The sequence below is a fragment of the Erpetoichthys calabaricus genome, chromosome 5 (assembly GCF_900747795.2).
Source record: "Erpetoichthys calabaricus chromosome 5, fErpCal1.3, whole genome shotgun sequence".
In the NCBI taxonomy this organism is placed as follows: Eukaryota; Metazoa; Chordata; class Cladistia; order Polypteriformes; family Polypteridae; genus Erpetoichthys; species Erpetoichthys calabaricus.
The window spans coordinates 210,558,042-210,573,419 of record NC_041398.2 but is presented as its reverse complement, the minus strand read 5'-3'; positions in this window follow the sequence as shown (position 1 = coordinate 210,573,419).

Below are 15,378 nucleotides of genomic sequence, written 5' to 3'. Positions count from 1 at the left end.
TTCTTGTCTTTTTGATCTTACATTAGAAGTACAATAGATGATATACTTTCTTTTTATTTTAGATCAATCTATAAATGAAACTTTATTCATCCTCAAAGGTAAATTAATTTGCTCTGGCAGCAACATAAAACATATTAAAAAGATGCCATTTTAAATTGTTCATAAGTTTTATACAAGTATAGTTCAATGAGTACTTTCTAAGTTTAAACCTGTGTAGGATGATTTGTGTTCTTTTTGTACTGCTGAGGAGTGTCTGTGGTAATTTTGTTTCTAGCTGTATTTTTTCAAAACTAATTTGCAAAGTTTTGTTTTTAAGGAATTAAAACTGTATTTGAGATTTAAGGATCTAATACTCTACTGTATTGTATAAGAGAAAATATGGATGTAATATTTATTACATACTGCATTTATTAATCACCAGTAACAATGCACTGCATGATAACGTGCAGTGAATCCACTTGACTTGAGCATTCATAGTTTTCATACTTCTTTTCTGTACGTTTAGTATTCGTTTGCTCAGAGGTTGATGCGCTTGCTGCTTCCTGAGCAGCTCTTCTTTTCTCCACCCTAGCGGCCCGCTTCTTCTCTTCTTTCGTAGGCATCTTTTCACATTAAAACTGAATTAAGACAGTGTTTGTGTTCCAATTACTTAGTATGTTTTCGTTTATTTTTCACTTAAGCTGGCACTTAAGTCTTCAATCTGGCTCAAGAATGATTTAAGATATGAAGAGGTAGGGGAAGTGACGGCGAAGGTACTAGGGAATGAGAACGGCACCTGTATACATGTGCTGCACAGCCGCCCTGCCGGCTGCTGACAAGACTTGATTCTACAATAAAATAAAATAAAAATAAAAAGAGGAATATCCTTGGAGGTCAATCATCACCCCAAAAGCGGATAGTAGACGTCACATAGTATGTGTGTACCAAATTTCAGGTCAATAGTTCAAACGGTTTGCAAGCTACAGGTGATTTAAAATCCTGGACATTCAAATGGACAGCCATGGTAGCGTATTAGAAAATTGTGGGTAAAGTTCACTTTAATAATTAATAAATAGAAATGGTTTAAGAATATGTCCTATTTCAGGATCTTTGTGGTGGATTTCAAATATTATTGAAAGCCTAAGGTTTGAAAAAAAAGCCAAAGCAAAGAAACTTTTTGAATTATGTAAAAAAAAAATACAATTTGTTTATATAATGTTTAACATATCACTTCTGGATGAAATTAATTTAGGTTCTTGATTTTTGTGAAATTTATTTGTATTGTTTCTCTTTTATGTTTAAGCTTATTTAAAGCTTTGTAAAATTTCTTATAATTAACAAATATGTTTTAAAAATCAATAATGTTACAACCAACAACATTCTCTCTGTTTCATATCCTAAATCAACCAACCAACACAGGTCAATACCAATCACCAGATCTAAATCCAGTGGGAAAAAAATGAGGAGTTTAAAATAATCTCTATCTATCTCTCTCTCTCTCTCTCTCCCCTCTCTCTCTCTCTCTCTCTCTCTCTATATATATATATATATATATATATATATATATATATATATATATATTTGCAGCTGGAGATCCACAAAGGGAGAAAAAATGAATGACGTATCATAAAGTAGCTTTTATTCGTTATTTATGTCCACTCATAAATCCAGCATATGCTAACTTAAGAAGAACATGTACATAGCAAATAAACTATACAACCCCCGTTCCCTTGATCATACGGACTTAGTCACCCCCCCCCCCCCCACCACCACTTTAATGTGTTGCTATATATTGCCTTTGATTCTTGTAAGTCTAAGCATTATCCTCTGATGAAGACCCCTGATAGGGGTTGAAAGCTCAGGAATAAAAACTACTTTATGATACGTCATTCATTTTTTCTCCCTTTGTGGATCTCCAGCTGCAAATATGCAAACCGTATCACAGACCTTCTCTTCCATATATATATATATATAAAATCCAACGTCTGTCTGTCTGTCTGTCTGCTTATCACGAGAGAACTATTTAACAGATTTAGATCGGGATTTTTTGTAGAATTTGCTTGAACATGCCAGTTGATTTGGCAACTTCTCTGATCGCACTAAGAATCATAGTTCGCTTGCAGGAGTGATATATTCACGGTAATCTGAGACAGAGGCTGCGGGCCAAGGCGAGGAGGAAGTGTGACGTCAGGAGTGGAGAGTCGGTCTACTTCTTTGTTTTGAAGTGTAACTTGCCTCTGCTTACCTAGCAATACCTTTTTCTTAATTGATTTTTAAAGTTTGTGCTGTTTCGCTACTACACGGGCAGAGCCGTGGGGAACGGCTGGTAATGAATAAATCAGCTGTCCTTCCTCACAGAGGCTTCTGCCTTTTATGAGGCTCAAAATCCTTACCATATCACCTGCATTTAACTTCCAAAAACTCTTTAATTTTCATGAGGGCCCCCCTGAGCTTTTGGGCCCCTGGTTCAGAGATCCATCTCTGATTGTACGGTCTCAAAAATAAAGGTTCCTTAATGGCATAGTTCTTTACTGGATTGTGCAGTTCCTTGTAGAACCATTGCTTGACAAAGCACAATTTTATTCTGGCAGGACATTAACAGATTAAAAAAACCTGGACTTAGCCTGTGTTAGTCTATTGAGAGAGGACATGCAGGTGATGGGTGTAACAGAACAAGATGCAGAGGACAGAAAGATTTGGAAGAAGATGATCCGCTGTGGCAACCCCTAATGGGAGCAGCCGAAAAAGGAGAAGAAGAAGGCTGTATGCAGCAAGTGTCCTTTTAAAATCATGACCCGATATTTTTTTTACAAATCTGTTACCATCTCTCCATGGTTGTTTACTGTATGGAGCCTGTTACAGATAGAAATAAAGAAGGGTTCTTTCTGGAACTTTCTTTTGGGTTGGTCTTTTGGAAGAACTGCTCTGGCACCTTTATTTTTAAGAGTGTACAAGAACACTTGCTGTATGTTTTTAATGAAGAATACACATTTAAAACCACTAAAAACAGAACACTCCATGATTTAATGAGACCAAACCTGGCCTTTTTAAACCTCAGCACCATGTTCTATATTCGCTTCCCTCCTTAGTGTGAAGTATTGCAGTACAGTATGAGCTTTATGCAGTGAGTGTTGTATACCCACGTGCATCAAGGGGACTTGAACAAACAGAAGGTAAAATGGATGCAATACAGCACATGCGTTGAAGTCTTATACTAATGGGCCGCATTGGCTGCAGGTTTTTGTTTAACCACTTTGTAACATTTCCTTAACATCGATGATACCAACTCTTTTGCATTCATTTTAGGTGAAGTACTTTTCAAGATTCAGAAACCTTAATTATTTTCAGCAGAAAAACAATACATAAGCAAAAGGACTAACAGATGTACAGATTTGTACGTGTGTGCCCATCATATGAGGCTTGAAACTGATTTTTTGAATAGGGCGGGGGGGGGGGGTCTTCCCTTACATTTAACACAAAGGAAGATTTCAGGCAGAAACCTTTGCTCTCATGTTGGCACTTAGGAAGAAAATAACAGCTTTTGAAAATTATCTGGATAAAGAAGACTACAAATGAGGAAGTGAAGTGAGGCTATCGTAATGGAAGTACTGGGGAAGCAGATGTTAACAGGGCACAGCCTCCCCCAGAGCACTAGATGGCAGCCCCCTGGGTTGCAGCGCCACCTCAGATCCCCGCAGTGCTCCATGGGAGTTGAAGAGCCCTACTTTGTCAGGGGTTCCACAACACCTGGGAGTGCTTCCAGACCCCAATAACAAGCCACCAGGAGTTCTCCCAGGTTCAGCATAAAAGGAGTTGCCTGCCTTCATTCAGAGAGCTAGAGTCAGGAGGAAGAGGATGAAGCTTGCCAGAAGAGGAGCAAAGGCAGACAAGAAAAGAGAAGAAGCTGTGTTGTGCTGTTTATTGTATATTTGGTACTGTGCTTGGTTCTGGTGGGAGATAGGTGAAAAGCATTTCACTTGAAAATAAAGCCATGTGTGTTGCAGGGACTTGTGATGGTGTCTGTGTCAGGATTGGGTGGCTTGTGTGCCCCCTGGTGGCCACAGAGGAAAAGCAACATTCTTTAGTCATATTGCTAGGGACTCGGCTGGTGAAGAACTCTGTAAAATCGGTGAAGAGAATGGGAATAAGAAAGGGACAGGAAGAAGAAGGTGATGGATGGATGGATGGATGGATGGATGGATGGATGGATGGATGGATGGATGGATGGATGGATGGATGGATGGATGGATGGATGATGTAGAAGATGTTACAGGCAGTCGAGATGTGAGACTTAACATCAAAAAACCCTGAGACAAAACCAAATAGAATTAAATGGTTGATGCAAAATTCCCAGTTTGAAGACACCAAAGACTGCATGCAGTCATGAATGTGCATTGGCAGTAAGGACATTTCAGACTCTTTGGAGGGAATGAAAGACCGGGGGAACAAAAACCCACAGTTTTGAAAGGACACACTGATTAGGACTACCACTTTACAAATCCAGCACCTGACTGTCTGTGTGGAGTTTTCATGTTCTCCTGTATCTTTGTGTTTTTTGTTTTTTTTTTGTTTTGTTTTGTTTTTCTTGTAGCTCCTCAAATTTTCATCCCACATTCTCAAAGCCTTGTAGGTTTGGTTAAATGCTCTCAGTGTCAGTCTAGGTGTGTGAGTGAGTGGAGCCCGTGATGAACTTGTCCAGGCCCTTTTCCTACATTGTGGCCAGTACTGCCAAGATAGGTTCTGACGTGAACCCTGGCCTCCTTAAACTGGCCCTTACTGCGAGGCAGCAGTGCTGCCACTACACCCCTGTGCCACCATTAGTAATAGGAAAAAAATCCTAATTAACGAAAAAGGCACAATTATTATTTGAAGAATTTAAACAAAATATGTTGAATATTCTTGCAACAAGCAACAGAGATTGCTTACCAAGTAAATTTGTGCAGGAAATTTCCTCATCAAAAATTATTATTTGCGGGAAATACTAAATTTGTTCCGAGTGCTCCTAGCTCTTTCCTCCCAAAGTCAATAGAATGCAACTGCAGCCCGCAATATCTATATGATGTCAGTCATGAAACGTCACAAATGTCAAGGAATGCCCACAACATCAATGCCAGACATGCAGATTATGTGTGAGTGAGTGCGAGCGTTTTGCTCTTCAATGGACTGGTGCCCTCAAATTAGCTGGATTAAACAAATTCTTCAAAATCCATCTAGTAAATGGTACTCTATACCTAGTTTTACTTTTAGCAAAGTTGTTGGGTTACAATTCTTGCTCTTATGTCCTTACAAAATTAGTAAGCTACTTATAAAATTGTGTGCTATTCATGAGCAAGTTTTCTTAAGTTGGCTTTTGACTTACAAACATAATTTTTCTCCACAGTATTTTCTTTCGCTCTTGAACATCCATCCATCCATTTTCCAACCCGCTGAATCCAAACACAGGGTCACAGGAGTCTGTTGGAGCCAATCCCAGCCAACAGAGGTCGCAAGGCAGGAACCAATCCCGGGCAGGGCGCCAACCCACCGCAGGACACACACACACCAAGCACAACATAGGGCCAATTTAGTATCGCCAATGCACCTAACCTGCATGTCTTTGGACTATGAGAGGAAACCCACGCAGACACGGGGAGAACATGCAAACTCCACGCAGGGGAGGACCTGGGAAGCGAACCCAGGTCTCCTTATTGAGGAGGCAGCAGTGCTACCACTACGCCACCATGCTGCCCCTCTCTGGAACAATCAACACTTTACCCACAAAAGAAAATCACTATTTTTAGATAAACTGTTTAATAACAATATCTTATTGATTCACTAGTTATTTAATTATAATCATTACAGGACTGCCTGTTTTGAATTTTGTTTAAAATTTGTTAATATGTCTTCAATAAGAGAATATAAAATGGTATGTGGGCGGCACGGTGGCGCAGTGGGTAGCGCTGCTGCCTCGCAGTTGGGAGACCTGGAGACCCGGGTTTGCTTCCTGGGTCCTCCCTGCGTGGAGTTTGCATGTTCTCCTCGTGTCTGCGTGGGATTCCTCCGGGCGCTCCAGTTTCCTCCCACAGTCCAAAGACATGCTGGTTAGGTGGATTGGCGATTCTAAATTGGCCTTGGTGTGTGGGTGTGTTTGTGTGTGTCCTGCGGTGGGTTGGCACCCTGCCCGGGATTGGTTCCTGCCTTGTGCCCTGTGTTGGGTGGGATTGGCTCCAGCAGACCCCCGTGACCCTGTGTTCGGATTCAGCAGGTTGGAAAATGGATGGATGGAAAATGGTATGTGACTTTATCCCAGATGGTTTTATTTCCTTAATTAAAAGCAGCCATACCATTGTAGAAATCTTTCTCATTAGATGGGTTCTAATTATCTTTAAATGGAGTTAATATTTTGATCAAGAGCTGTAATATTAATTTTATAAGGTACTTATCAGTTCATAAACCCAAACCTCCAGTAATTTATCAATTGTCAGCTCAACACAGGGAAAACTGTCACTCTATATGGACTTTTTCTTATATGTTTTTTATAAATAACAAAATTAGAAAATTGTTGTTTAAAATATTGCATTGATATTACCTGGTTAATAAAACACTCTGATAAGTTCCTAAATGTAAGTGATGCTTGTGTGTTCTGTAAAGGGGCTACAGATTTTATTGAACATTTATTTTTCATTGTGTACTTGTCAGTTCTTTTTGGTTCAATCTTTTTCAACACTTGAAGAAAAGAACTGGCAGAGAGATGCCCCTTGAAAGTTGCTACATACTGCTATGTTTTCATTAATGCCTCCTTTAGCGCAGACAAACACTATATTATTAACTTATTATACTAGCTAAATTTTATACTCACAAGGTGAGACCCTCCTGAGGGTTATCATCATTTATAGCTTTCGTACACACTGATTTATTGAATTATTCTACCACATTAATAAGTTTGCGATCCTGACAAAACAAAAAGTTAAGTAAGATCATTTCTTTGTTAAGGTTTTTCGTCTTTATTTAGTGTATTTTTTTAGTATTGGTTATTTCTTTGTGCTTTCCTTTATCCTGTGTATTAGAAATTTAAGAATATTTATGTTATATTTTTTTGAATGTTTAAAGAATTTAATAAAGTTTATCTTTATAAAAATGGTGTCCACCTTAGGAATTGTTCACAGAAAAAAGGCATGTCAGATTAAAATAAAAAATGATGTACATCAGTTGCACATAATAAAATTGTTTTTATCAAAAATAATTTAATTATGCTTAATGCACTAAATTAATATATCCTGAAACAACCTCATATTTTTATATAAAATGAATGAAACTTTTTATAATATAATTATATTATGTTAAATGAACATGTCAATAAAGCATAATATTTTAACAATAGTTTTATAAACTTTTAAAAAAATGCACCTCACTGAGTTACTTAGCTATAACCTTTTTAGGTTGTCAATTATATCTGTCATACTTGTTCCAGTATCATTTTATAGTTCATGTTCTATCAAGTTATTAGTAAGAAATTAACAGGTTTGCTTATACCAAAACTAGTTTTATTTAGTAAAAACAATACAAACCAACAAAAATTCAAAAGATTTGTATTCAAAAGCTGAAATGTACAACAATTGTACAAGAACACTGCTTCTTTAGCTGTGCTAGAATGCCATGACCAATGTATACCTAAATATGAACACAAAATGCACTTTGGATAGAGTGTTATATTATAAAATACATTTATTTATATTTACATAACTGTATATATTATAGAATAAATGTTAAATATTAGTAAAATTTGAAGTGCAAAAATTGCTGCTTGTCACTTTCTTTCACTATATATATACTGTATATATATATATATATATATATATATATATATATATATATATATATATATATATATATATATATATGGACCCATTGTCAGACCCTATGCTGGTGCAGTGGGTCCTGGGTTCCTCCTGGTGCATGACAATGCCCGGCCTCATGTGGTGTGAGTATGCAGGCAATTCCTGGAGGATGAACGAATTGATACCATTGACTGGCCTCCACACTCACTCCCCTGACCTAAATCCAATAGAACACCTCTGGGACATTATGTTTCGGTCCATCCAACACCACCAGGTTGCACCTCAGACTGTCCAGGAGCTCAGTTATGCCCTGGTCCAGATCTGGGAGGAGATCCCAGAGGACACCATTCGTTGTCTCATTAAGAGCATGCCCTGACGTTGTCAGGCATGCATACAAGCATGTGGGGGCCATAGAAACTACTAAGTATGATTCTGAGTTGCTGCAATAAAATTTTGGCAAAATGTACTAGCCTGCCGTATCATCGTTTCACTTTGATTTACAGGGTGTCTTTGAATTCAGCCCAATGAATTTTCTTGTCCGTAGTAGAAGAAGATTTGAATGTGTAACATTTTCAAGACCTTTTTTAGTAATTTATTATTTATTATTTTATAGCACTTTTAACCATTTATTTATTTTTTTAAATGTTTTGTCTATTTATTGACATATTTCTTGCACAATGAATTGCACCATTTTTCAAATTGCACCCCTGTGTCCACCTCCCTTACTGTTCACTTAGCCTTGATCCCTAAATCAGTGTTGATGCGTCTTCCCAATTGACAGGTTAAGAATCCAAAGGGCTAAGTTGACAGACAGGCTCAGTGTGCATGAGACCTGGCAACCAATGAATGCTCAACCAGAAGTAGAAAGCATATAACAGAGTGATGAAAAGTAAGAAATAAGGGTTTTTTAGATGTTATAAATGGAAGAGAAGCTAGTCTGACTGATGTCTAAAGTTTTATGTACCAGGACCAAATGGTAAAAAGACAAAAATGGCAGTAACCAAGGCAGAACTCATTGTAGCAGTTAAAACTTCCTATAGCACTGTCTCCATCAGGCAGTACACTACTGGCTGTCAGAAAAAGAGGCAGGCACATGACATTTTCAGTCATTTAAATTGACATGGTAATGTGACAAACTCATTAACTATGGTCGACAAATCTGATATCCCACAAGTAGTGGTTGATTAATGGGACATCGGCTTAATATGTCCTCCAGACACGTGCTTAGTTAATTTTGTGAATTTGTTCTTCACTTTAAATTTACATTTTACAGCATTTCTACCACTAAATACAGAGTTATCCAACTTTGCATCTCAGAAAACAGTTTCTGATTTAGCTAGTTTACAAGCCATATTTCTCTTTTTTGTAATCTACCTGGCTTGTCAAAGGCCAAAATAGAGACAGTGACAGAAAAATTAGTGTGGCCACCAGAATATTACTTTCATTTTCAGCATCTGATGAAGTGTCTTTAACAACACAAATAAATCCATTAGTACTTATTGTTAAGATATGGCCAGTTGACAACAGAAGGAAAGAGAAAATAAACCTTTAGGACACCCACTGTCGGTTATAACACAAAGTTATAGCCAAAGTTACACACAGTCACAATTCTGAAGACCTGAGCCAACTAATTACCACCCCCTTCTTTGCATTTTACTGTATTATATCAATTTGTGCTGCGTTTATCTTTTTCATCCTCATAATCAGAAGAGGACTTGTGTGATCTTCAGTCCACAAACAACAAAACCAGCAGTCATCAGTTTTCCCTTTCAAAATGGTGTCAACTGCAAGTTCATTGTGCTTTGTTAATGTAGGGAATATTGATGAAAGCAACACCCACTATAAGGACTAACATCCTGGCTGAGATTTGTTCTTGACATGCACCCAATCCTGCAAGAACAAACCTTGTACTAAAAAGTTTGATTTAATAAAAGAACGGATAAAATATCATCTAAATGGGCCAGTATCACCATTCACAATTGGATCATTTTGCATAGTGATGGATTTGAAAGTCCTGTGTGGCCATTACAATATTCTAGACTAGGATCACATGAAAAAAGAAATTCCAGTATGCATCACACCATGGAACTGAGATTCACTGGAAGAATAATCTGGCTGTGTTAAGAACATGATCTCACACACACAGGGTGAAAAAGTGTGGTTTACTTGGGATAGAGAGTATAATATGTTACAGCATACTCATATCTTTGCTTTGGTAGGCAAAGATGACACAGGTGATAAATGCCCACCTGTGGAATGTCAAGAACATGCTGTTTTGCCTGAAGGTATAGCTGGTCAAGAGTCATTGACAGTGTCCAGGTGCAAGAGATTCACTATCCCATCTAGTCCCATACATGCTTGATCAGGGAGCAGTCCAGTGAGGGCGCTAGTCATAAAAGTTAATGAATAGTCTCTAGGACCCTTCATGTTTTATGAGGAGAATGTGGACGGAAACTGTCTTGATGAAAGAACACATTTCCCATTTTATGGAATGAGGACTAGCTGAATTATGTTCCTGACATAGTGATGGGGACACTTAGTAGCACAACCTAACACCAGATACAAACAAGTAGTAGAACTGATAACCTTTCACCCCATGATGTACGGTATGGGCCCCATGTGGCACAGGTGAATAAATGATAAATGCAGACGCCACAGCCCACCAGAACACTCATTCCCAGGTACAATCTGTTCTCATTACTATAAATGACAGACCAACATTCTTTTTTCCAGTCAGCCCATATGATTAACCACTGAAGATGCGCATGGGTCGGTGACATCAAATGAATGGTAATTATGTCTGGTAACTGACCACTGTCCTGCTTCAAGAAGATGATTGCATATGATGCGAGTGGACACTTCAGATACAACAGTGGCTCTGATGCATGCCATTGTGGTAGTTCAGTTTGCCTCAGCCTTCTGTCTGATTACATCCGTATGCCAATACCAAACACTGTAGATACCTCTCATCCATTTCATTCAGCAATTTGACAAAAGGACCATTCCGTTTTGTGAACACCTACTATTCAACCCTGCACAAACTGCATTAATGTATAAATGGTGCACAATGATATCTACCAAGCCTGAAGAACAATCAAAGAATACTGAACAGCATATGGTATCACAAATGGCTGGTCTTCATAATGCTATGAGTACCACTTATTGATGGCAGTGGTGTGACAATGTTCAGTATCGACACTAGGATACTCCACTGACCTTCGTTCTGATTCCTGGGTGCTTTTTTTCTCTCTATCTAGTTTATTTACAGTCAGCTCCATACAAAAAATGTATTCCATTAAAAATAGAGACAAAGAAGAAAATCAAGCTGAAAACATTTGTTTCTTCTCTATGTCTAACACATTCATCCTCATTCATGTAATACAGTATATGTACAAAATACATGAAGATGCTGAATTTGAAAGATAGCTCACTTGGTAGTATGGAAGAGAAAAAATGTATATATTAAGCATAAATAGCATATTAGCATAAACAGCCATAAAAGTAATTAACAGCTTCTGAAGCATTAGATTTAGCATAAAGTAGAATGTCAAGCAAATAGTTAAATAAAAAATATTAGTCATATTGCATTATTTTTAATCTTGAAGCAGAATTACCAATTTGGGGAAGGAAGGACAGAATAGAAAGAGAATGACACACAGAAACTATTGAGGACAGAAGAAGGGGAAAACATGGACACCTGTGTTCAAGGTTAGGAAGCAAGGAACCTAACAAGGAAGAACAAATGGTCATGATAGGTGCGTGAGAAGCCAGCTGGAATAGTGAATCAGCAGAAAAATATATAAGCATTAACCTTAGTGCAGAAAATAATACAAGTCAGGCCTGCCACGCAAAGAAACAAATAAAGGTACATGTTATATTTCTTTTTAATTAAAGCTTAGCTTCAGCTGCTAAATAAAAAATAGCATGAAGGCCAAGGGAAAAGGGAAGTGATAAGAGAGTGACCAAATATGGAAGAAGGAACATCTGCCCAGCCGAAGACCAATCAAAAATAAGCAAAACAGAAACTAAAAATGGACAATAGACAGTGAAAATACCGGAGGGGCCAGCTGCAGGGAAAGTCAGGAGATAATAATGGTTCCCATGAGAACTAGAGGCACTGGCTTGGCAGGTGCAGAGGGGAGTCAGAGAAAAGAGCAAATGAGCTAATTTGAGCAAGGTCGGAATGATAAGAATTTACTATATAAGTTTGGAGTCCTGAAATGTTCAGGGCTCAGCTCAATTTGGCCGTATTGGGTTGAGTCCGTGTTATTATCATTGTTATTTTATCGCAATAAAACTATGGACTCTGTTTGCCTACCCTGAGTCTCCTAATAGCCTTCATTTCAGGTAAAAAGCCTTGTGGTGACAATTTTTCGCCACGACAGTAGTACATTTTAGGAATACATCTTAATTGTCAATCGTAATTATATGAAAAATAAAACTAATGTACTTACAGCATTTCTGACATTAGAGTAGGTTGTATGAGAACAAAACTTGTTTGGTTTAGTGAGTTTCTTCCCACAAACTTCATTAACATTTCTCAGTTCAAGCTGTGTTTTCCAAATTGGTTTTAATGTGCTTTATTTCCACAGGTATAAGAAGGCAGCAGAGACTCTGAGAGACATTCACAAGTCACAGCCAATACCCCCTGGACAACGCCTGGTTCTCTGGGTGGAGCACATCCTGCAGTGTGGAGGTGGAGGTCATCTGCAGTCTCACTATTTACAGTTGCCCTGTTACAAGTGGTATCTCCTAAATGTTGTCCTTTTTCTTATTGTGGCTCTGCTTTTGACACTGTACATTCTAGTCAAAGCATTAACCACATTTGCAAAGAATCTGAAATCGTGACAACAGTATGATCCATGTTTTAATTTTTTTTTTTTAAAGTGCAACTTCCTATTACAAAAACAGAACATTGTAATACATTACAGTAGATCATTTTAATTGGATAAGCCATGAATCATTACAGAAAGAACCTCATATGGGTAGTAGGTCTTTGTGTTCTATGAATTTTATATCAGTGATCATGAAGTGAAATTTTTGTTGTTCTCTACACAGATGATGCACAAGGGCATGGACAGGATACTACTGCTATACTGAATTATAGCATGTATATGTATATAAAAAGTCAAATTTAATGTAGAATCAAAACAAAGGAATTTAAAAAATGAATGGCATAGTTTTAACTTAAACAATGACCTTAAAACTGAACTTTTAACAAAATACTACTTGAGCAAGTACAACCTGAAATTGAATGCCTTCCTAAAAGACAAGTTGAAAAGAAGGTAATAAGAAAACAAGGCCAATGTATTAATTATCAAATTGGCACAGCATATGAGACACATACGTACATGTCAAAGTATAAAACGATCGAAACGACTGTTGGCTCTGAATGCACTGCTAAAGACTTAATTAACTGAAAGAATAAGAATCTCTTAAATGGGCATACATTAAAACTTTTGTTAAAACTCTACAAATAATATCCTCAATTGTTCATCAACATCAACGACTTAATAATTATACTCTACACAACTGTTTTTCAACTGGTGCACCGTGGAAATAACAGTGTAGTGCCCCTGGGTCCTGACCTGAGAAAGACACGATCCTCAGGCGGTCAAGACCTGTCTGAGGAGGATAGGACTACCTGGAGAAGCATAAAGGCTGCTCTGTAATTGCCATTTTGCAGATACAGCACTTAGAGAGCACTTTAGCAGCCAAAGACTTTTCGGGGGGTCCATCTGTCTGGGTGAACATTTGCCTAGGGACAGTAAGCATACAATCTGCCTCTGACCCCAGGTCAGGGGAGTGAGGCAGGGAGAGGACACACCTGTATGAGTGGGCAAAGGGACGAAATAGCTGGAAAATGCGTCCAGAATACTCACTAAGTACTGTGTCTGTGAATCCCAATCTCTGAGCTGCTTTTTTGCTGCCTTCTGCCCCGCCCCTTCAGTCAGTATATTACATTTATAGATTTAATGCTTTTGTGGCTGGTAATATTGTGGTTTGCCTTAGGATATTTTGGGATTACAAAAAGTGTGCCACCACAGAAAAACAGTTGAAAAACCCTTATCTACCTACACCTTTGCTCCTGGCATGCTAAAAAATATCTCTGTAGCTGCTATCTCACTTAAAAACTGACACAGTGCATTACTTGGATGGTTATGTTGTGGTCTTTGTATAAATTAGTAAAGATACTGCAAACTTGAATCATGGCTAGGGATACAATACAATATAACACAATTTATTTTTGTATGGCCCAAAATCACACTAGAAGTGCCACAATGGGCTTTAACAGGACCTGCCTCTTGACAGCCTCCCAGCCTTGACTCTCTAAGAAGACAAGGAAAAACTCCCAAAAAAACCCTTGTAGGGAAAAAATGGAAGAAACCTTGGGAAAGGCAGTTCAAAAAGAGACCCCTTTCCAGGTAGGTTGGGTGTGCAGTGGGTGTCAAAAAGAACAGGATCAATACAATACAATACACAGAACAGAACAAATCCTCAATACACTATAAAAATAAAAATTTTACAAGTACGGAGCAGAATTTAACAGTAGATGATATCACATAATATGATTTGGATTTGTTTAGAGTCCTGGAGATCTCAGCCATCCAGTTGCCTCCCCCATTTGGCCAGTGCTAGGCCAGCCAATCCGACCCCTCTACCCCACAATTCCTGTGATTCTCCATCAAGGATGACTTTACCTTATGCAGGCAAAACAATTTGGCAGGTGGGCCGTGGCACCAAGTGCCACATTTGAGTACCGAGAAGAGAACCAGAATAGGTGAGGGTTGTAACAAATTATAACTATCATGTTACTTATGTTTTAGTGCTAATGGCTAACAACAGAGATGCAGTCTGTACAGTTAATCAGCAGCTCTAGTCAGGATATGCTAAACTGAAGTAGTGAGTCTTCAGCCTGGATTTAAAAGCTGAGACCGAAGGGGCATCTCTTATAGTAGCAGGCAGACAATTCCACAGTCTAGGGGCCCTGTAACTAAAAGATCGACCTCCCACTGTTATTTTATTAATCCTTGGAATCATAAACAGACCGGCATCTTGAGCTCTTAATGTGCGCTCTGGTTTGTAAGTCATGATAAGTTCAAACAAGTAAGCCGGACCTTGGCCATTTAAGGCTTTATATGTTAAAAGGAGGATTTTGAAACCAGCCCTAAACTTAACCGGGAGCCAGTGAATTTAAGAACTGGAGTTATGTGTTCATATTTTCTCATTCTTGTAATAATTCTTGCAGCAGCATTTTGGATTAACTGGAGGCTGTATAAAGAACAGTTTGAACATCCAGTGAACACCGCATTTCAGTAGTCAATCCTACTAGAAATAAATGCATGAATTAATATCTCACAATCCTGTTTATTTAGAAAGCGCCCTAATTTCCCAACATTTTTAAGATGGAAGAAATGTGATTTGGACAACTTTGTAATATGCGCTTTAAATGACATGCTAGAGTCAAAGATAACTCCTAGATTGTGGGCTGATTCAGTAAAATTAATGGTGATTCCAACTGAGTTAAATGATAACAAAATATTGTTGTGATCAGCATCATTCCCTCCAACAATTAACATCT